General features: G+C 37.2%; 1 protein-coding gene across 1 annotated transcript in view; it reads left to right on the top strand.

Annotated features, from left to right (window-relative positions):
• The window catches only part of FOXP2 (forkhead box P2), a 401,013-nt gene that overhangs the window by 48,784 nt on the left and 335,581 nt on the right, over positions 1–16,648 (top strand). Inside the window, exon 2 of the mRNA XM_041421031.1 lies at positions 11,330–11,468. The gene's annotated coding sequence lies outside the window, so the exon portion shown is untranslated. The remainder of the gene's footprint in view (positions 1–11,329; positions 11,469–16,648) is intronic.

Here is a 16,648-nt window from a genome sequence, read left to right as displayed (position 1 = left end):
TGTTTTGGTGATGTGGGGGTCCCAAGTCTCACTCTTCATGGTCTTTGTGGAGGGAGGGAGAGTTCTCCTGAGTCCTGTGGTGGTTTAGAATTGTCCTTGATGAATGCGTGTGTTACTGCCAAAGTCCGCGACAAAATATCTGGCCTTAAAATAGGTCATTTGTTTAATACCCCCAAGATCTGCAAGGCTTGTTTCCACCTTTCACCAGTCTGTGTCTCTCTTGGACACCACCTTGCCAGTGCAGTTGTGGCGGCTGAGCTGCCCAGCGCAGCCCTGACCTTGCCTGTGGAGGCAGGGTGATGATCCCAGGCATCCCTGCCTGCCTGGCACGCGGCACTGCTGTGAGCACAGGGCAGCAGATAACAAGCAGGCAATTAAACAGCTTTGTCAGAAGAGACACCCAGTGAATGCTGTCTGCTGCTCATCTTCTGTTTTCATCAACTCATACATAGCATCCAGTGAATTGGGAAGTAGGATGGAGGTTATCACAATTTTGACGCAAACACTTATATGGCTAATCTCTTTCTAAATGCTTATGTTTTTAATCTCAAGCCTTTTTATGTGGCTGAGCTGCACTTTTTTTCTAACTTGACTTTGTTTTATAGGGAAATATTTCACATCAGATTGCTTAAGCTCTGGGCTGTCATGTAAATACCTTCTGTCAAGTATATAATACACATTTTAAAATTTGTCTAAATATTTATGCTCTTGAGAGGATCACTGTATCTCTCGACAGACAGTTACAATCTAGCAAGTAAATAAATCAAACTTATTTTTTTCAAATCTTCATTGTTTTTTCAAGAAATGGTAACTGTTTGAAAGATATTTGAATCTTACCAAATTCTGGAAGATAATTTTATTATTTACTTAGGAAAAAACTACCTCCTGTCTTTCAGCAGTGCCTGCAAATATTTTTATTTGCATAAATATGTACTTTAAAAAATGCTTGTATTTCTTCTAAAAACTAAAGGCCAAAATATGAGCTGAAGGAAATGTGTGCCACCACATTTTAAGTTATCTTTAGAAATGCCATGAAGCACATTTTTAGTTACTTTAGATTTGCTTCCACTATGTTCTTCATGGATTAGTGTTTTCTTATTTTCGTGATTTTCCTGCCTATATTATATTGGTAATAAGTCTGGTGTTCTGAGTCTTTAAAATGAAATAATTAATAGTTCAGTGAAATTCAGTGGAGCAAAGTTGGGTAATTTTCACTCATTTCCAGATAATGAGCTGTATTTTTTCTTGTTTGTATGAGAAGGAAAATTATTTACACTGAAGTTTAGAATGTAGTTTGTAATCATTAAGAGTTACAATAACTGTGATTGATATCAAACACAAGATAGCTGTAATGTTAAATACATCAGAAACTGTTCACTGATAAAAAAGATCTTGCAGTTTTAACTGAAGAAAGTACATTTTGGATGCTAGTGTATAAAGTCATAATACATTGTACTTGCCTTCCTTTTTGCTTTTTTTACAATAATAAAATATATCCAGAGAAAGTAAATCTGTGATTTTAACATCTTTTGACAAGCACATTAGACTGCAGAAAGAGCATCCAAGTTGGGGCTCGGGGCATATGGTGCTACCTTCTGCTAACATAGCTCCAGAACAAGTCACTGTGTTCACCAGAGGGTCATATTCAGACTCTCAGGTTCCCTCCTCTGGTCTGGGGAAAAAAAACCCATTTCCCCTTCACATGTAAAAATCAGAACACAAAGTGCAAACCTCGCTACCCTGGGATACCTTCATTGTGCAGAGAACACACAGATGCTGTGAGATGTTTTGCTGTCAATCAGTTTTTTGTCAGGGCATCCAAGAAAGGCCCTGAATTAGCCTATGTAGATGTTTATAGCTGCTGTTTATTTCTGAAAAGACATATAATGCTACATTGAAAGAATAAATGTTTATATCATGATGTGAAATTGTAGAAGCATTTTAAATGTGTGTACATCCAAAGTATTATTTGAGTAGGTGTTTTGTGAATAGGTAGCAACTGCTTCACTGTTATTTTCACATGATTCTAGATTGTCTTATTTTATTTAGATTCAAAGACTGGTATTTATAATAGATAATCCAAGTGTTGTGTCTCTTGGAAATTCAACATATGGATGAGGATATGGAAGACATTAGTTATATGAGATTTGTTGACCAGCTTTTAATTCAGATTGTCATTTTTAACACACGGTGGTGCAGATGGTGAAGTTTTGACTGTCCGTCAGAGCCCAAATACCTTAGGGGCAGCTGTTGCTGATAAATCATTTTACGTGCTTTAGGTCAAGAGTCGTCAAACCTGTTACAGCACCTGCTTCTACGTATGCAAATCTGTTGTTTTGTCATTTCATTAAACAAGGAAAAGTAGTGGTCTCTCTTGGCCATCAGTAAGCCAGGAACATATCCTGTACGAAGTGAAATACAGCAAGAAGACAACTGTGGTTTCTGCGGTGCAGCCAAGGGATGCTGCTTCTGTTTGGGGGCTTTGTTTCTGGAAGACTGCCTGCAATTTGGAAGGAGGGTAGAAAGACAAGTACATGTTTGGAGGCAAGAAGTAAAGGGAAGGTGTTTGCTGTCATTGACTGTAGGGTAGTTGTGAAGTTTGACATGCCCAGAAGCCAGTGGGTGCCATGTGGGGCTCCCCTACACTGCATACCTCTGTTTTCATCATCTGCTGAGCCTGCAGCATGATTTCCAGGCACTGGAGCATACAACATGTCTACTTCGGTTTGGAGCTGATTGATCCACAGTACAGAACACGCTTGTGGGATCTTCCCTTGCTATAGAAGAACATAAATGATTGAAATGTTTTCTTAAGAAAGAAAAGTATTATTTGTTTATGTGCTTCAATGCCCAGCAAAAAAAATCCTGTCAAATGGCAGCACACTGCAAGAACTGGGGGTTTACTTAACAAGGTTATGCCTGAGCTTTGGAAACTCTGAGATGTTTATATTTGTTTAATCTATCAGGTATGTAAAGAGACTTTAAATCATGAGGAGGAAACTTCTTTGTTTATTGCACTTCACAAGTAGGGCTGTGGCATGCAATAGAAATGGCACTTAAGGATGTTTTTTTTAAGCAAACTGGCAGAAGATTTTATCCTGCACTGCCATAGATTGCTGTGGGGGAGAAAGGGAAATAGTAAAATTGATGAAGAATTGTTGCATGCTGTCATTTTAGATTATGTTATTTTGCTATGACTTTGCTGCTAATTTTTTTAAATTGTAAAATTCCGCTGTTCTACAAGTACCACAGTAGCGCTATTGCCTGCTAATTACTTCATTCCATGGCTAGTTTGTCAACAGTATTTTAATCAAGCCACCAGCAAAAATGCTTTTTGAACATTTTGTGGAGAAAAAAGAATACCCCACTGACCTTTCAACCTTGTCAGCTGAGTCTTCCCATTCTGACACTAGGCATTATTTTTGCAAAGGTTGGAATTTTAACTCTTCAGTGAACCAGATATCATTTTTATTGGGATATTAATTCTGGTAGGTGCTAATCTCATCAAGATTTGCAGACATTTTCCTTCATAGGCCATTCTGATTTGTAGCTTTTTCTTTTCACAGCAGTATTAAATACCAAACCTCTCTGATATGGAAGTTCATTAGAGATATGTCTTTGATGGCAGCCCTTTCAGGGCTTCAGTTTCAAATACCTTGATGTAAAGCTTAAGAAGCCATTGTGTTGTAAGCCCTCCTTGATGTGTCTTATTTAGATCTGCATAGTAAATCAAGGAAAGTAAATAACAAGGCAGCAGATGGAAGCATGGAGATAAGGCCAGTGAACAATTGTATTTGTATTTTGTTATGATGTTGACAGGAGCTAAAATTCACTAATCTAGTTCAACTGATCTGCATTTCAAAGAAATCTCATTTAGCAGCAACTTGAAGGTTTGGAGGATAAAGTTCTTTTATTGCAGCTTTTATTGCATTCTTTGCTAATTTATCTGGTCAAGATTTCGCCTTGCTTACTTAAAGCAGCATGTGTGTTACAAGGAGTCTTAAATACTACGAAAGAATTAATGTCTAGACTGTGAACTGAAGGTAATTACATATCCAGCAGTGAATAGGCTGCATTTAGGAAATACTGTTGTCCAAATGGAATTGGAAGAGAAATGCAGATAAGGTATTTTCCCACATTTTCTCTAAGGTTTTTTTTTTAATTATTAGTTTTTAATTGTGTCAAAAATGAATATATAAGCACATGTAAAATTAGTAAATCTAAACCCCAGAATTTCTTGAACTGTGAGTTCCTTCATGCCATACTTTACTGTTCTGTTTACAAACTGAGAGCTCATATTAAGGTTTAATTTAATGATTGCCTTCCTACATCTATTAAACAAAACTATTAAAAAGTGGAAAATAACTTAATAGAATGATGGACCACAATTATTTTGTGTGTGCTCTAAATGATGTAGATAATGTATATGTAAGTTAGGTACTTTTTATCAGATACAGTGGAGCCATGTCATTTGGAAAAAAATGTGATAAATGCCTTGTAAGAATCAAATATCATTAAAATGAAAAGGGATATAAAGTAAAATTTAGTATTTCCTTTTGGAAATTTAAAAAAGTTGTTCAATCTTAAGGCCAAAAAATAGACTTGGAAATAGTTTTCAGTTTATGATATAAATACTAACAATGGGCTGTTTAGGCTAGTGAACATAAGCATGTCCATACCTATGTACGGACGTAATGATAATAAACCAAAGCATGCCAGGCTAGTGTACATCCACTCTAATAATGGGCCCCAGTTCTCTAAGACGTGTAAATTAAACCCAGCAGCTGCTAAGTGTTAATGCTATAGTCCTTGCTGCCCTTCTGCAGCCTGTCCTTGTAACAGAGCCTACACCTGTGTCCCAAGGACTGCACTTCCATCTCATTTGCAGTGCGGATCTTTGCACTTCTTTTTAGTGTGTCTTTGTGGGCTTGAGAGGAGTGGAGGGGGAGGCAGCTGGGGATGAGGGTGCTTGCTAGGCTGCAGTGACATCTGATAGCTTTGGACTGTGGACTCCATAGGCTAATCATATCATGGGATGGTGGTATTTGCTTCTTTAGTTGTAGGATCTTTTGGTTCCTCTTTCTCATTGCTATACCTCTGAAAATATTCATACCGTTTTTTGTGGTCTGGTGGACTCCATGAGTTCGAAAGCAGCTTTTATTTAGCCAGTGCACTTTTGATCTAGATTAGTTTCTCAGTATGGCTCCATGCATATGTTCCCTGGCACAGCTCAGTGGCAAGTGCTGGGAAGGGTGAGGTGGTACTGGTCCTGCCTCTGCCACTGGAAGAAATGTTCATCAATCTACGCTCCGAGACACACGGGCTGAGCTTCCACAGTGGAGCGAGCTGTGCCACATCACAATTGTGTGATCTCACCTCACCTTATCTATGTAGTCTCCTCACTCCTCTCTTGCCCTAGCAAGGATGACCGTGTTTTGCTCAAAAGTTGTTCACTTGTTTTGCAGGACTATTTTGAAGTCAGCACAAGGGAGGAGTAAGAGTCCGCAAGTGGAGCTGAAGAAGGTTAGGGAAGTTAAGGCTGCTTTGGCTCCAGGTTAGAGTGGTTGAAGTCATTGTGCTGCTGCATTTTCTTGAAACTTTACTTTTACCTCCAGACCTCTGTACACTCTGTATGTGTGAAATGAAGTAGACAGTACAAATAGCAGTTATTCAAAAAAGTGACTTGCACTGCTTTGTGAGAGAAATATATACCAGTCAATAAAATTATGACAATAAAATATATCTAACTCTCCTAGAAAACTCTAGTGTAAATGAACATTTATTTATATCCCAATCTGCCAAAGCTGAGAAGTAAAATTTTGAATTTAAAGATATCCCAAGGATGTCATCATGTTTTCAGCACTCAGAAGCAAATAGGTCTGTGAGATCAAGCACAGACAGACATGTTCACATTTTTAGTTAAACCCTACCTTTTTCTGCATAACAATGTAAATCATCCCCTCAAATAAACATATGCTCCTGTTGTCTGGCCTGCCACAGTGTCCAGTGTTTCATCACCCATAATCTGTTTCTAATACCTCATGCCCTTGTACCTCTGGCTTCAGCATGGCTGGCTCTCGCTCCGTCCTGCCTAAGCCTGACCGCGCTCTGCCATTGCCTAAGGTGACAAGGAGGGATCCTTGGAGGGATCCAAGGAGGGTTGTCACGGACTGCTGCTCGCCTCTTGTCTTCCTGTCCCTGCTGGCTCCAAGCACGTGCTGTGTTCCTCACAGAGCTGCACAGGGGGACAGTCTTTTCAGCAAAAGGGATAGTGGGAGAGAAGATAAAGGGAAAAAGGAGAAATAGAGGGAAAAAAAGACAAATGGAATTTTACGGAATTTCTCACATCTTTCTCTTTACAAAAATCTCTTACAACCCTGCCAGTATTAAAGGAGTGCTGCAGCACCAAAACAGTACTGGACATTAATGAGTAGCCTTCTCTCAAGTGGCAGGGGTCCAAACTAGTTAGCAATGAGGTGGATTAAAAACCAAACTTGAATTCCTGCTACCATCACATTGGTGTTGGTGTTGATTGCATAATCCTGATGGGCTGAATTGTGTGTGATGCTCCCTGTCTGGAGCCACACTGAACTGCTCAACATTCGTTTCTTCACCTCCTGCTGCATGTCCCTGTGCTGAATGACAGCCTAATGTTAGAAAGAGAAGGACAGATAGAGCTGGAAGGAATATGGGAGAAAGGAGGCACTTTTCCCACTGGCGATGACTGGAGTAAAATATTCCCAGACATATTTGCCACAAGAAGCACTATACAAATTTACCCCTATCTGTTGAACATTCCCAAGCTTGGATTTTAGTTTAACAGCCATTTGTCAAGAATTACATGTGTTTGTCCCAAATCCAGCATTACATCTTGGTTGGTGGATTGCCTGGTAGAACTAGTCAGCTTGTGTCTTCTCTCATCCATCTCATATGTATAATTTCCTTTGGGATGATGGACAGGTAGCCATGCAAGGAATTATTTAGACATAAGTCTTTATTTTGCTTTCATGCCTTTCTATCCTCTTGCAATTCAATATAAGGTTGTATTTCTGGTCAATATATTTTCAGTAAGTATTGACTAAATCTGCAAGAGAAATGAGGAATTTTTCTCTAAATCTTAATGATAAGCCAAATCCAGAAGATTTGAAGAATTTGGTATACAACTGATGGAGAGGAATAGATTTTAAAATATTACTAATTCTAGGATGCTTTTTCAGGTCCTACAGGACATCTGTATAAAAGCATAAGAAAGATTTTTGATTATCTTCATGGCAGTGATGCACAGTAGAAAGACCCTTTTATCTGTAGATACCTAATTTGTCCTACCTTCCTTTTATTTTGTTATGTAGGAGAAGGGAAGTACTGCTAACTCAATGTTTGTCTTGTTTCCAGATCAGGACAATGATACCACAGATCAGCTGGAAGGGACTTCAATACAGATATATTTATTTCTTTTGTCCCTGTTTTAATACATCTTTCTTGAAAATATTTTTGGCATTTATTAGCAAAGCAGTAATTATTTTGGTAAATTCATGTTTTCTGAGATATCTGGGTAAAGACTTTTAGATAAACATGGTTCTAAGGGCACATGATTGCAATACTGCATTAGGCAATCTATATAATTAGAAATGAGAGTAAATATTGTTCAATCTTAAAGCAAAACAAAATCAAAACTCCAATCCAATCCTTGATTTTATATACTATGATATCAAGTCACATTCTACTCTAGTTTTTTACTTAGTTACATCAAATATGCTGTAGGTATTGGAAGTAAAATTAATATGATGCTTATCTACAAAAATGAAATTTTGTATCATAGTAATCCCAAAAGAATTAAGAAACTTCCTTGTGTAGTCCTCAAATACTTTTTTTCTCTAATGCATTTTTCTTTAGCAACTCTAAAACTCTAAAAATATGCAACAGATAAAGTATTTTATCAGCACTTATTTGGGATGGCTTTGTAATGCAGCTGTATATCTGCATTACCAATGCAGTATATCTGCTGTATATCTGATTTGCCAAAAAAGTCCTGTAACTGTTATGCTAATAAGATCACGTTATGATATGTAGCTTTTACTTTGTGTCTTAGGTAATTTATGGGAATGGCGTGAGCCTGCACACAAGTGTAGTTTTTAATATCCCAAATTAATATGTGGGTACTCTGAATTAAATTTGAGTCTTTAAAATTGCAGGTTAATTGTATCACTGTGCTGTTTCAGAAATAAAAAAAACATAATCTAAGAAATTCGTCATGTAAAAACTTATTAATGTATCTTTGATATAAGTGGATTTCTACCAGGTATAATTGAATTAAGGAATATATGCAATAAATTTTTAAAGCAGGCATGAATGCTTATTTAACCTTCAAGTAAGATTATATAACAAATGGTTCAAAAGAAAGCATTTGTAGTTGACACAATTTTTTGAGGTTGCTGTTGATTTCTAATGCTTGGTAAGTATAATTGCGTATCAACTTTTTCCCTTTTATGTGCACTTGTTTGAGAGACTCAAGATGATGCTCCTGGGAAGATTTTGTAAATTTGTTCGTGGTAACTGGAAGCCACATGTGGAAAGAGTAAAAATCAACGCTTTTATTTGACAATCAGTAGGTAGCCACCTGTTCTCATGTGTTTTTTTCTTGGTGTTTAAGTAGTGGTGATGATAATTCTGAATTGTTATTGCTACTATCAAATTGTTTTCAATAGGTTTATCCTGCAATAGTATTTTACCTTCTGTAGTATACCTGGCACCCGTGTCTCTAAATTTTGTCATTTTTCAAGAAACTTGTCTTTGCTCATATACCAATCCTAAAGCATTTGGTTCTTGTTTAGTAGAGTTTGCTCTGATTTATAGTTAGTATCAAAGTGATGTGAAGGGTATCAAACAGACCTTGAATAGCTTTTGAGCTGTCTGGTTGTATTCCTACCCTTAACATTCTAAACAGAAAAGCTGGACAAATAGTAGAAGAGAGAGGTAGCCTAAAAAGTTGCTATAGGCCAGTGGTGCAGGAGCCTTGATCACTAGCATGCTGTATGGTGAATTGCCTTTCATCCTCAGTGAAGCCATTTGAGCTGCAGAAGCAAACAGGAAACATTGTAGCAGTCTCTTCTTTTTCAGAGAGGGGAATAGATTGAACAGTAAACATACTTTGATCCAGTATTTCAAACTGGCCAAAAAAGTGTGAGTTATACAAATTCCTCACTGTAGTGTCTAAAAAGAGTGTTAATGAATAGGTACATGTGTAGATATACTGGAAAATGTCTGGGTTTTGGGTGATATTTGAGGGTATTAATTCATGCATCTTGCAAAAGGATTTTGGTTGCATACTGATGTCTGAACAAAGTTATTTCTGTCCTGCTATGGTTTTTTTTGTGCTAGTACAGGCTGCTTCTTCATATAATGTGCCAATGCACAGCTCTTCATATAGGGATACTTGGTTCACAGACACAAGATCTGTGTCTAGTAAGACAGCAGAAAGGACTGGTTGTATTCCTTTGGTACACCTGGTAGGTAAGGATAGAATTAATTAACATCATTTTTTCTCAAAAGTGTGACATGCCAGTCCATGACAGCAGAAGTGTTTGTTCCTGATGACAGTCATTCACTTTCTGCTGGTTCAGAAGGCTTCCCTGAAGGAATTTTAATTGATCTGCACTTACCCAAAATAAATCAGAAACACTGCTGTATCCTAGAGATTAAAGCAAAAGAGAAGATATTGGAATACAGAATATATGATTTTTAAGGTTTACTTTGAGATGAAACTTGGGAAATGGAGAGGCTGACCTGCATTTATATAAGTGTTGAACTGAGTGGGAACATATGGATGAAGTTAGACTCAAACCCATGAGACCAGTGAACAACTTGAGAAGCAGAACCTTGCTTTGTAGCCCTCTGCCCTGGCTGCTTTGGGACTGTGGACTGGGGAGAGGAAGGCTACTGCTGCTTTACCGTAAGACTTTGCTGCCTCATTTGATTTGATTTTTTTTCAGTGGTGATGGTGTTTTGGAAAAATCAATCAAATTTATTAAGCATATAATAAAGTACAGAGAGCCATGGGATTTCACTTTGGTGTTCAAAAGGATCTAGCCTGTACTTCAAATGCAACTAAGACTAGACTCTGTGTGTACCTAATGCAGTAATTCTCATTACTGTGAGTAGTGAATATATCAGTGTAAAATGGATATAAAATTTGTTGAGTTAGCACTAACATAAGGGAATATACAAGGAGATAGGACTGGTCATCCTGGTTCAGCCCAGTGGTTCTCTTAGACTGTCATCTATCTCCAGAGATTTCTGAGGATACCTCCACCTTCCTCTTGACTTACATAACGTCTTTGCATAAACAGAATCCTTGGGAAGAAGTTCACAGTTCTGTCACACTTTTTTTTGTGGAGAAGAAACTCCCATTTTTCTTCTGAACCTGGCTTTTATGAGGTAGTTCTTGAGTTCAGAGGATAGGGAACATACAATGTCTGTGCATCTTTCCATCTTCAGACTTCTGTTGTTTTCTACCATGCCCTTCCTTAAGTCATCTTTTTTCCAGTCTGGATATTGGTGGCATACTGAGTTCTTCTTCATATATGGAAACTGTTTTTAGCCTTTGATCTTGTATCTTTTCTATTCTGAACCTGTGCTAATTAGTTCTGTTTTTTTGTGTTCTGTGCTGGACGGGAGGGGAGCACGCTTTTCAATATAGGGGTTAATACAGTGGCAAATTACGTTACACTTTGTCATTTATTGTTTTCTAAATAATTTTTAGCATTTAATTTATAGATTTGACTGTGATGGAATTGTGAGGTCTGCGTTTTCATGAAGAAATTTCAATGAGACGTATCTATAATAAGCCCCAGGTCTCACTTTCTGAGCATTGAAATGTAGTGCAATAGAGAACTGTTTAACAGAAGATTCAGATTAGAATGTTTATCAAACTGGCTAGGCAGGATGGTTTATGGTGAACCTATGCTCAACATATTGTGATTTCCTGCTTGATCCCAGCCAAAAGTATTCACTGTCTTTGTGGTACAAAATAAATAATCAATAATGTGAAATAGTCTTTTAACTTGTACACTTGCTTTTTCAAAGAAATACAATCTTGTTATTATGAATCTCAGAAGTGAAGCAGGTGACTGCTCGAGAAGTAGTGACTACTTCCCATGTCCCATACAAAGAAAGAAAGATGTGGAACGTGTGGGATTCTTTCCTAGGTGTACAATACACGTGTGTAAGGATGACACTGAAGTATGTTTTAAAGAGGTGGTTGTAATACCTTGCAATGAAACACAATATGGATGCTTGCACTTACTGTGTTACTTTCTCTTTTTACCCTTAGATAACTTCAAGCGAAAGTTAAGGACCTTTTGTCCTCATCTGTCCTAGATGTGACAGACACTTCTGGAAGGAGGACCAGTTGAGCAACAAGGAACAGACCTTCCCACAGCACAGCAAAGTGACAGTGACTCTGAAGAAATGTAAGTGATTTATAATTGAACTGTGGCTATGTTTCTGCTGTGGATTTATATGCCCTGTGGGAGGAATACAGTACCCCATCACTGAAACATATTGCTTATAGATGTAAAATATGGTTTAGGAAAAAAAATCGTGGACCATGCAGAAAATAGATCCCTTTTTGGCGTTAGTGTGATGGTAAGCCATGCTATATTTTTTTTTTTTCCAAATGGCAATTGTTAATGGGATTGAAGCGCTGTAAAAATCAAAACCTGAATCAAAATCTGTTTTTCTACCATTTTCTACTCATCTAGATATTGGTCAGTTTAGATAAATAGAAACTAGGTAGCTATATCTCAGTCATTCCAGATTCTGCTTACCCTCAGGAGATGGGCAGGCATCTCCAGAGGCCAGTCCATCTCACTCTGAGTGCAGTGCCTAAGGAATGCAATATTACTCACTGAGTAGCTTGCGTTCACTGCTTACTTTAGCCTAAATGTTCAGTGAATACTTCAACCTAGCACGTCTGTGTAGGATGCAGTGCCAGCTTCTTTTCTCCTCCCCATATTGTCATTCTCCCTCACTCAGCACGTGTAGCTGTTCATAAATTTAGAGAATGGATCAGACTGAAAATAGCCATTTATTTGTTTGGTTTTGTTTTCAGTTGAATTTATCCCAGCCTTCTCCCATATGGCTGTCCAAGGGCTGTCACTGGTACAAAGGGTGATGTGAGTGGGAATTAGCAGCCAAAAGTGTGCCAGAGCACATGATAGCAGCTGTGCTAGTTTCTGCTGCTTAAATTCCTTGGTGAACAACAGCCTTAGACCTTACAGATATTTTTAGTGCTTTGCCATTTATAAGAGTTAAAAAATGTGCAAGGCACCCTTACTTACTACCTAGTGGCGAATTACTGTTTTGTTGTGCATTTCATGCTGTGATAGTGCTGTCTTTTGTGTCCTTGGTAAATTAAAATTCTGGTCTCCAAAACCAGTAAATGGACATAAGTGGCTAGCAAGTAAGCAGGTGTCAAGTCATGATTTATAGTGCAGGCATGATACTGTACAATTCATACATACATACATAATTTCTGAATTCTGAAGATGGTAGCCTGATTTTGTATAGCACCAAACATGACGTGTGGGTTTGGTGATATGAAATGGTTACGGGTTGGACTAATTTAGGCTTAAGATCCTTGTCTCCTGAGCAGTGAAATGCTAAGTAACATTTCATTCTCACAGTAAATACCAGATGGCAGGATGTAAAGAAGACAGAGCTAGACTTCTCTCATTGACACCTGGTGACAGGATGACAGGCAGTGGGTACAAACTGCATACAGATTATTAAATTATGTTTTCATTGAAAAATAGTATAAAAAAACTTCCTTATCTTGAGGATGGTCAAACACTGGAGAGGCTTGCCTGAAGAGGTTGTAGAATCCCCATCCATGGAGATGCTCAAAACCCAAATGGACAAGCAGCCTGCTGCATCTGACCCTGCTTGATCAGGGATTTAGATTCAATGAGCTTCTGAGGTCCCTTCTAATCTCAGTTATTTTATGATTTTGGGGGTATTTATGGGTAAGGAAAATCAGAAATATTCTGCTATTTTATGTTATGACAATAATTTTTAATTTTTTTTCTTTTTTGAAATATCTAGTTATTCAGTTTAGTATTTTACTTAAAATTTGGCAAAAATGAGACATGGCAGAATTTGCAAGCTTTTTAAGATGTGTTAAATTATATTTAAAGACTTGTGGTTGTGACTATGAAAATCACATTGAAGCCTGTGAAATTATCTTTTAGATTTGAATTAGCACCAGGTTTCACGTGATGTGAACAATCACATGATGGGATTTTAGACGTTTAAAAATAGCATCTTTTTCACTTGATCCATGGCAAGAATAATACATTTTTAGTATCACTTTGTTCTTGGGAAAAAAAGCCCCCATAACGAGGTACAAACTCTTGCAGGTGAGCTCCAGTAATCCACAATAGAAATAGCTGTCTTCCTGAAAGTTTTTTTAAAGATAAATGAGACTTATAAAGTGACCTAAGAATTTCATTATAGGCTCTGTGTTCAGTTGCTTGCAAGTGGCCATTCTGAGACAGTCCATGCTTTAAGAGGATGCCAGTGTAAACATGTAAAAACTGGGCAAATGTACAGGGAGAATTCACAACGTAGCCTTCTATCTTCTATGAATGTGTGATTGAGGGGCTTCCTTGTGTTTTGAAATACTTAGGAGCAAGGAACTCTCATCTTCACATGTCAGCTTTCTTGAATTTTAACTTTGATTAATTTGGCAGACTTGTTCTGCCCACAGTTTTGCTATTGCCTGAGTGTCATTGCAAAAGGTTCTGTGAGATGGGGGTATCATTCCTGAAAATGGGAAAAAAAACAAAACAAAACAAAACAAAAAAAAACGGTCTAAAAAAAGGTCTCTGACCTCTTCTTTGCTTTTGAGCAAGGACTTGGAATTTGAAAGGGAAGCTTTAATGGGTTATAAGATGTGTCTTTTGCCATGCCTCTGAATGTCTGTCCTTATTGCATTGAATTATAAGCTTTTAAAAATTGCTGCTTACTCATACACAGAAGAGGCATATTACTTTGTCAGCATATTCTGAAAATAGTCCTTGTATATTCTTAATCTTCTAGAAATGACTGAGTCTGTCCTGGCTTGGAGATCAAACGCTGTATGACATTTCAAATTTACAGATCCCCTTCTATTTTCACAAAAGGGTCTTGTTTTTTTAATTTTTCTGGGACAGTGTATTTTGATTCTTACACTTATTGGTAATTCTGATCTTCTGTACTTTATGCTTACTTTTCCCAAATGCTATTTGAGAAGGGTGTCAAGAATGGGATTAATTTCCCATGATGTTAGCCATCTAAACCTATAGGTGGTATAAATCTGAGCTGGTCACCATAGGCTTCTTTAGTTAGTGAAGAGAGATGGAGACTTCCAGGGGAGGATTCCCATAGCCTCTTTCTATTTCTGTCTTTAGATAAGACAATTCCTTCTTTAGAGATGCCTGTTTCTTGTCACTTGCAATAAAAGCAACCTAAGGTGACTGGCACAAATTTACACTTTTAACTTTTCTATTAAACATTAAGACAGATACATTCCTTCTCATGTGAAATAATTTGAAACTTCAAAGGCCGAAGTATTATCACTGACATTCACAAAAACATCCTGCTTTTACACTAGTAAACAAAATTATTTAAAAAATTATTTCTTTATTGTTAAGGTGATATGTACAAGCTTATTAAAAAGACATTTCCCTTGTCTTCTAGATTTTGTATGTAACCATTAAAACAATGGACTTCAAATGCCATTTTAATATTAACTATAAAGTATCAATAAATTTGGTGTGTTTTCTGATATTTGGGTTCTAGGTTAAGAAATGCAAATGTTTTAAGTTTATGTCATTACTTAATTTCTAGTAAGGTAATAAAAGGGATGTATCATGAGATTGTGGCATTGTTGCCTTTTAGCTTGGAACAGAAGATTGAAAAAATTCGGTGCTAATAGACAAAAATACAGTTTTTGTTAATTTAAGAGCAATAATTTAGGTGGCTTTCCAATTTGAAACAATTTTCTCTACTATCAACTAATTTTGATAATGTGTTCTATTAAATGGGATTGTGATGAAATGCTGTTTTCCATTTGTATTGAAGTATTTTAGATTTCCTTAGTAATTTAAACTGTTGTCTATACTTGAGTAATGGCAGCTACATTGGCTGACCCAGGGTAACATAACACCTTCTTCAGTCCCTCTTTTCCTGGGTAAGGGCTGTATGTGGGGAGCACTTTCTTGCCAAGGAATAGTTGAATGTGGCTAAAAGGCATTAGAAGTAATCTATGCTGGCTCTGTTTGCTTTTTAGCTAAAATGTGGGCATACGACATAGAAATTGTGGCGTAATTTATTGTCAGATGTCTTTTTATGTCTAATTGCCATGTATATGAATTATTATCTGGAAAGGCTAGACTTACCTAGACTTACTTCATACATGTTTATAACATCACTGTGGTGAGACTGGGGGCAACAGTTGAATGTGCTTCAATGATGGTCTCAGTTGTTCTTGTCCTGCTGTTCAGAAATGCACAGGACAGCTCACGGTAAGCACTGTTTCTGTACTTCCATTCATGGTTGACTGATTAACCCTTATTGGGGTGTATGCATTTTTCTCTCATGTATAATTTTGCTTTGGATATTACATTTTGTATTAGAGGTGTATGTTTAATTTTGTTTCCATCCTTTCACTGTTATTTAAAGTGGTACATTAGTTCAGTATTGCATATTAGCAGCATGCATGTATTACAGTGTAAAACTACAGCAAATACTGATTCCTGGAATCTACATTTGGCCGAGGAAGCACTTTTTTCAAAGAGTTTTTTTTTTTAAAGAGTGTTGCAAATTGGCCTAAAGAAAGTGCTGAGAGAATGGAGACAACCTCATGTTAGTAATTTGTAGTTACTTTCTTTTTCTCTGTCGGCTCCTTCTAATAGTTATACAAAATAACATTCACCAATGTTTGTATCGCAGTATCACTAAGTTCTGTGTTCTAAACAAGAACAAAGTATTTCCCTTAGAAACACTGTTACATCAGTACTTGCTGGCCAAGATTCTTACTGGTAAATACGCAAAGCTTCACCAAAGCTGGCAGGCTGTCTCTTTGTAGTTGAAACAAGTTTTATAAGCTTTATTTTTTTCGCGCCTATAAGATTTTCTGACTTTATTTGGATTGGGTTTGTATTATTCCCATCCTTCTGCAACTTTAAAAATGTTTAGTTTTGAATGGAATTTTATGATTTATCAGAAAAAACCCAAAAGACCCTAGTTCTGAGAAAATGAAAAGGGCAGTTCAGCCAAGGTGCCACTAAACAGCGGATGTTTGAGTACTAAAGAACTGTGCCTATTTTTATTGAACTGTAAATTTTATGACACTTTGTCCTGACCCTGTTCGAGGGTTAAACTGAGGAGATCCAACAGTCTGAGAATATCTGGGTTCAGTGAATGTATCTGAGTATAGAAACCTGAGGAGTATCTGTTCAAGAAACACATTAATGACTGCATCAAAGTTAACAGAACAAGTATTTTCCACAGCATAGGCATCTAAGTCAGCAGGGGTTTTTTAATAATAGAAAATTTCACATGAGCTCAATCCCATTCCATGCAGAAAGTGAATCAAGTTCTTTTCACA

The sequence above is a fragment of the Onychostruthus taczanowskii genome, unplaced genomic scaffold, assembly GCF_017590055.1.
Source record: "Onychostruthus taczanowskii isolate IOZ18803 unplaced genomic scaffold, ASM1759005v1 scaffold68, whole genome shotgun sequence".
NCBI lineage: Eukaryota > Metazoa > Chordata > Aves > Passeriformes > Passeridae > Onychostruthus > Onychostruthus taczanowskii.
Note: the sequence above shows the minus strand (reverse complement) of the source record. Positions and strands in the feature narration are given on the sequence as shown.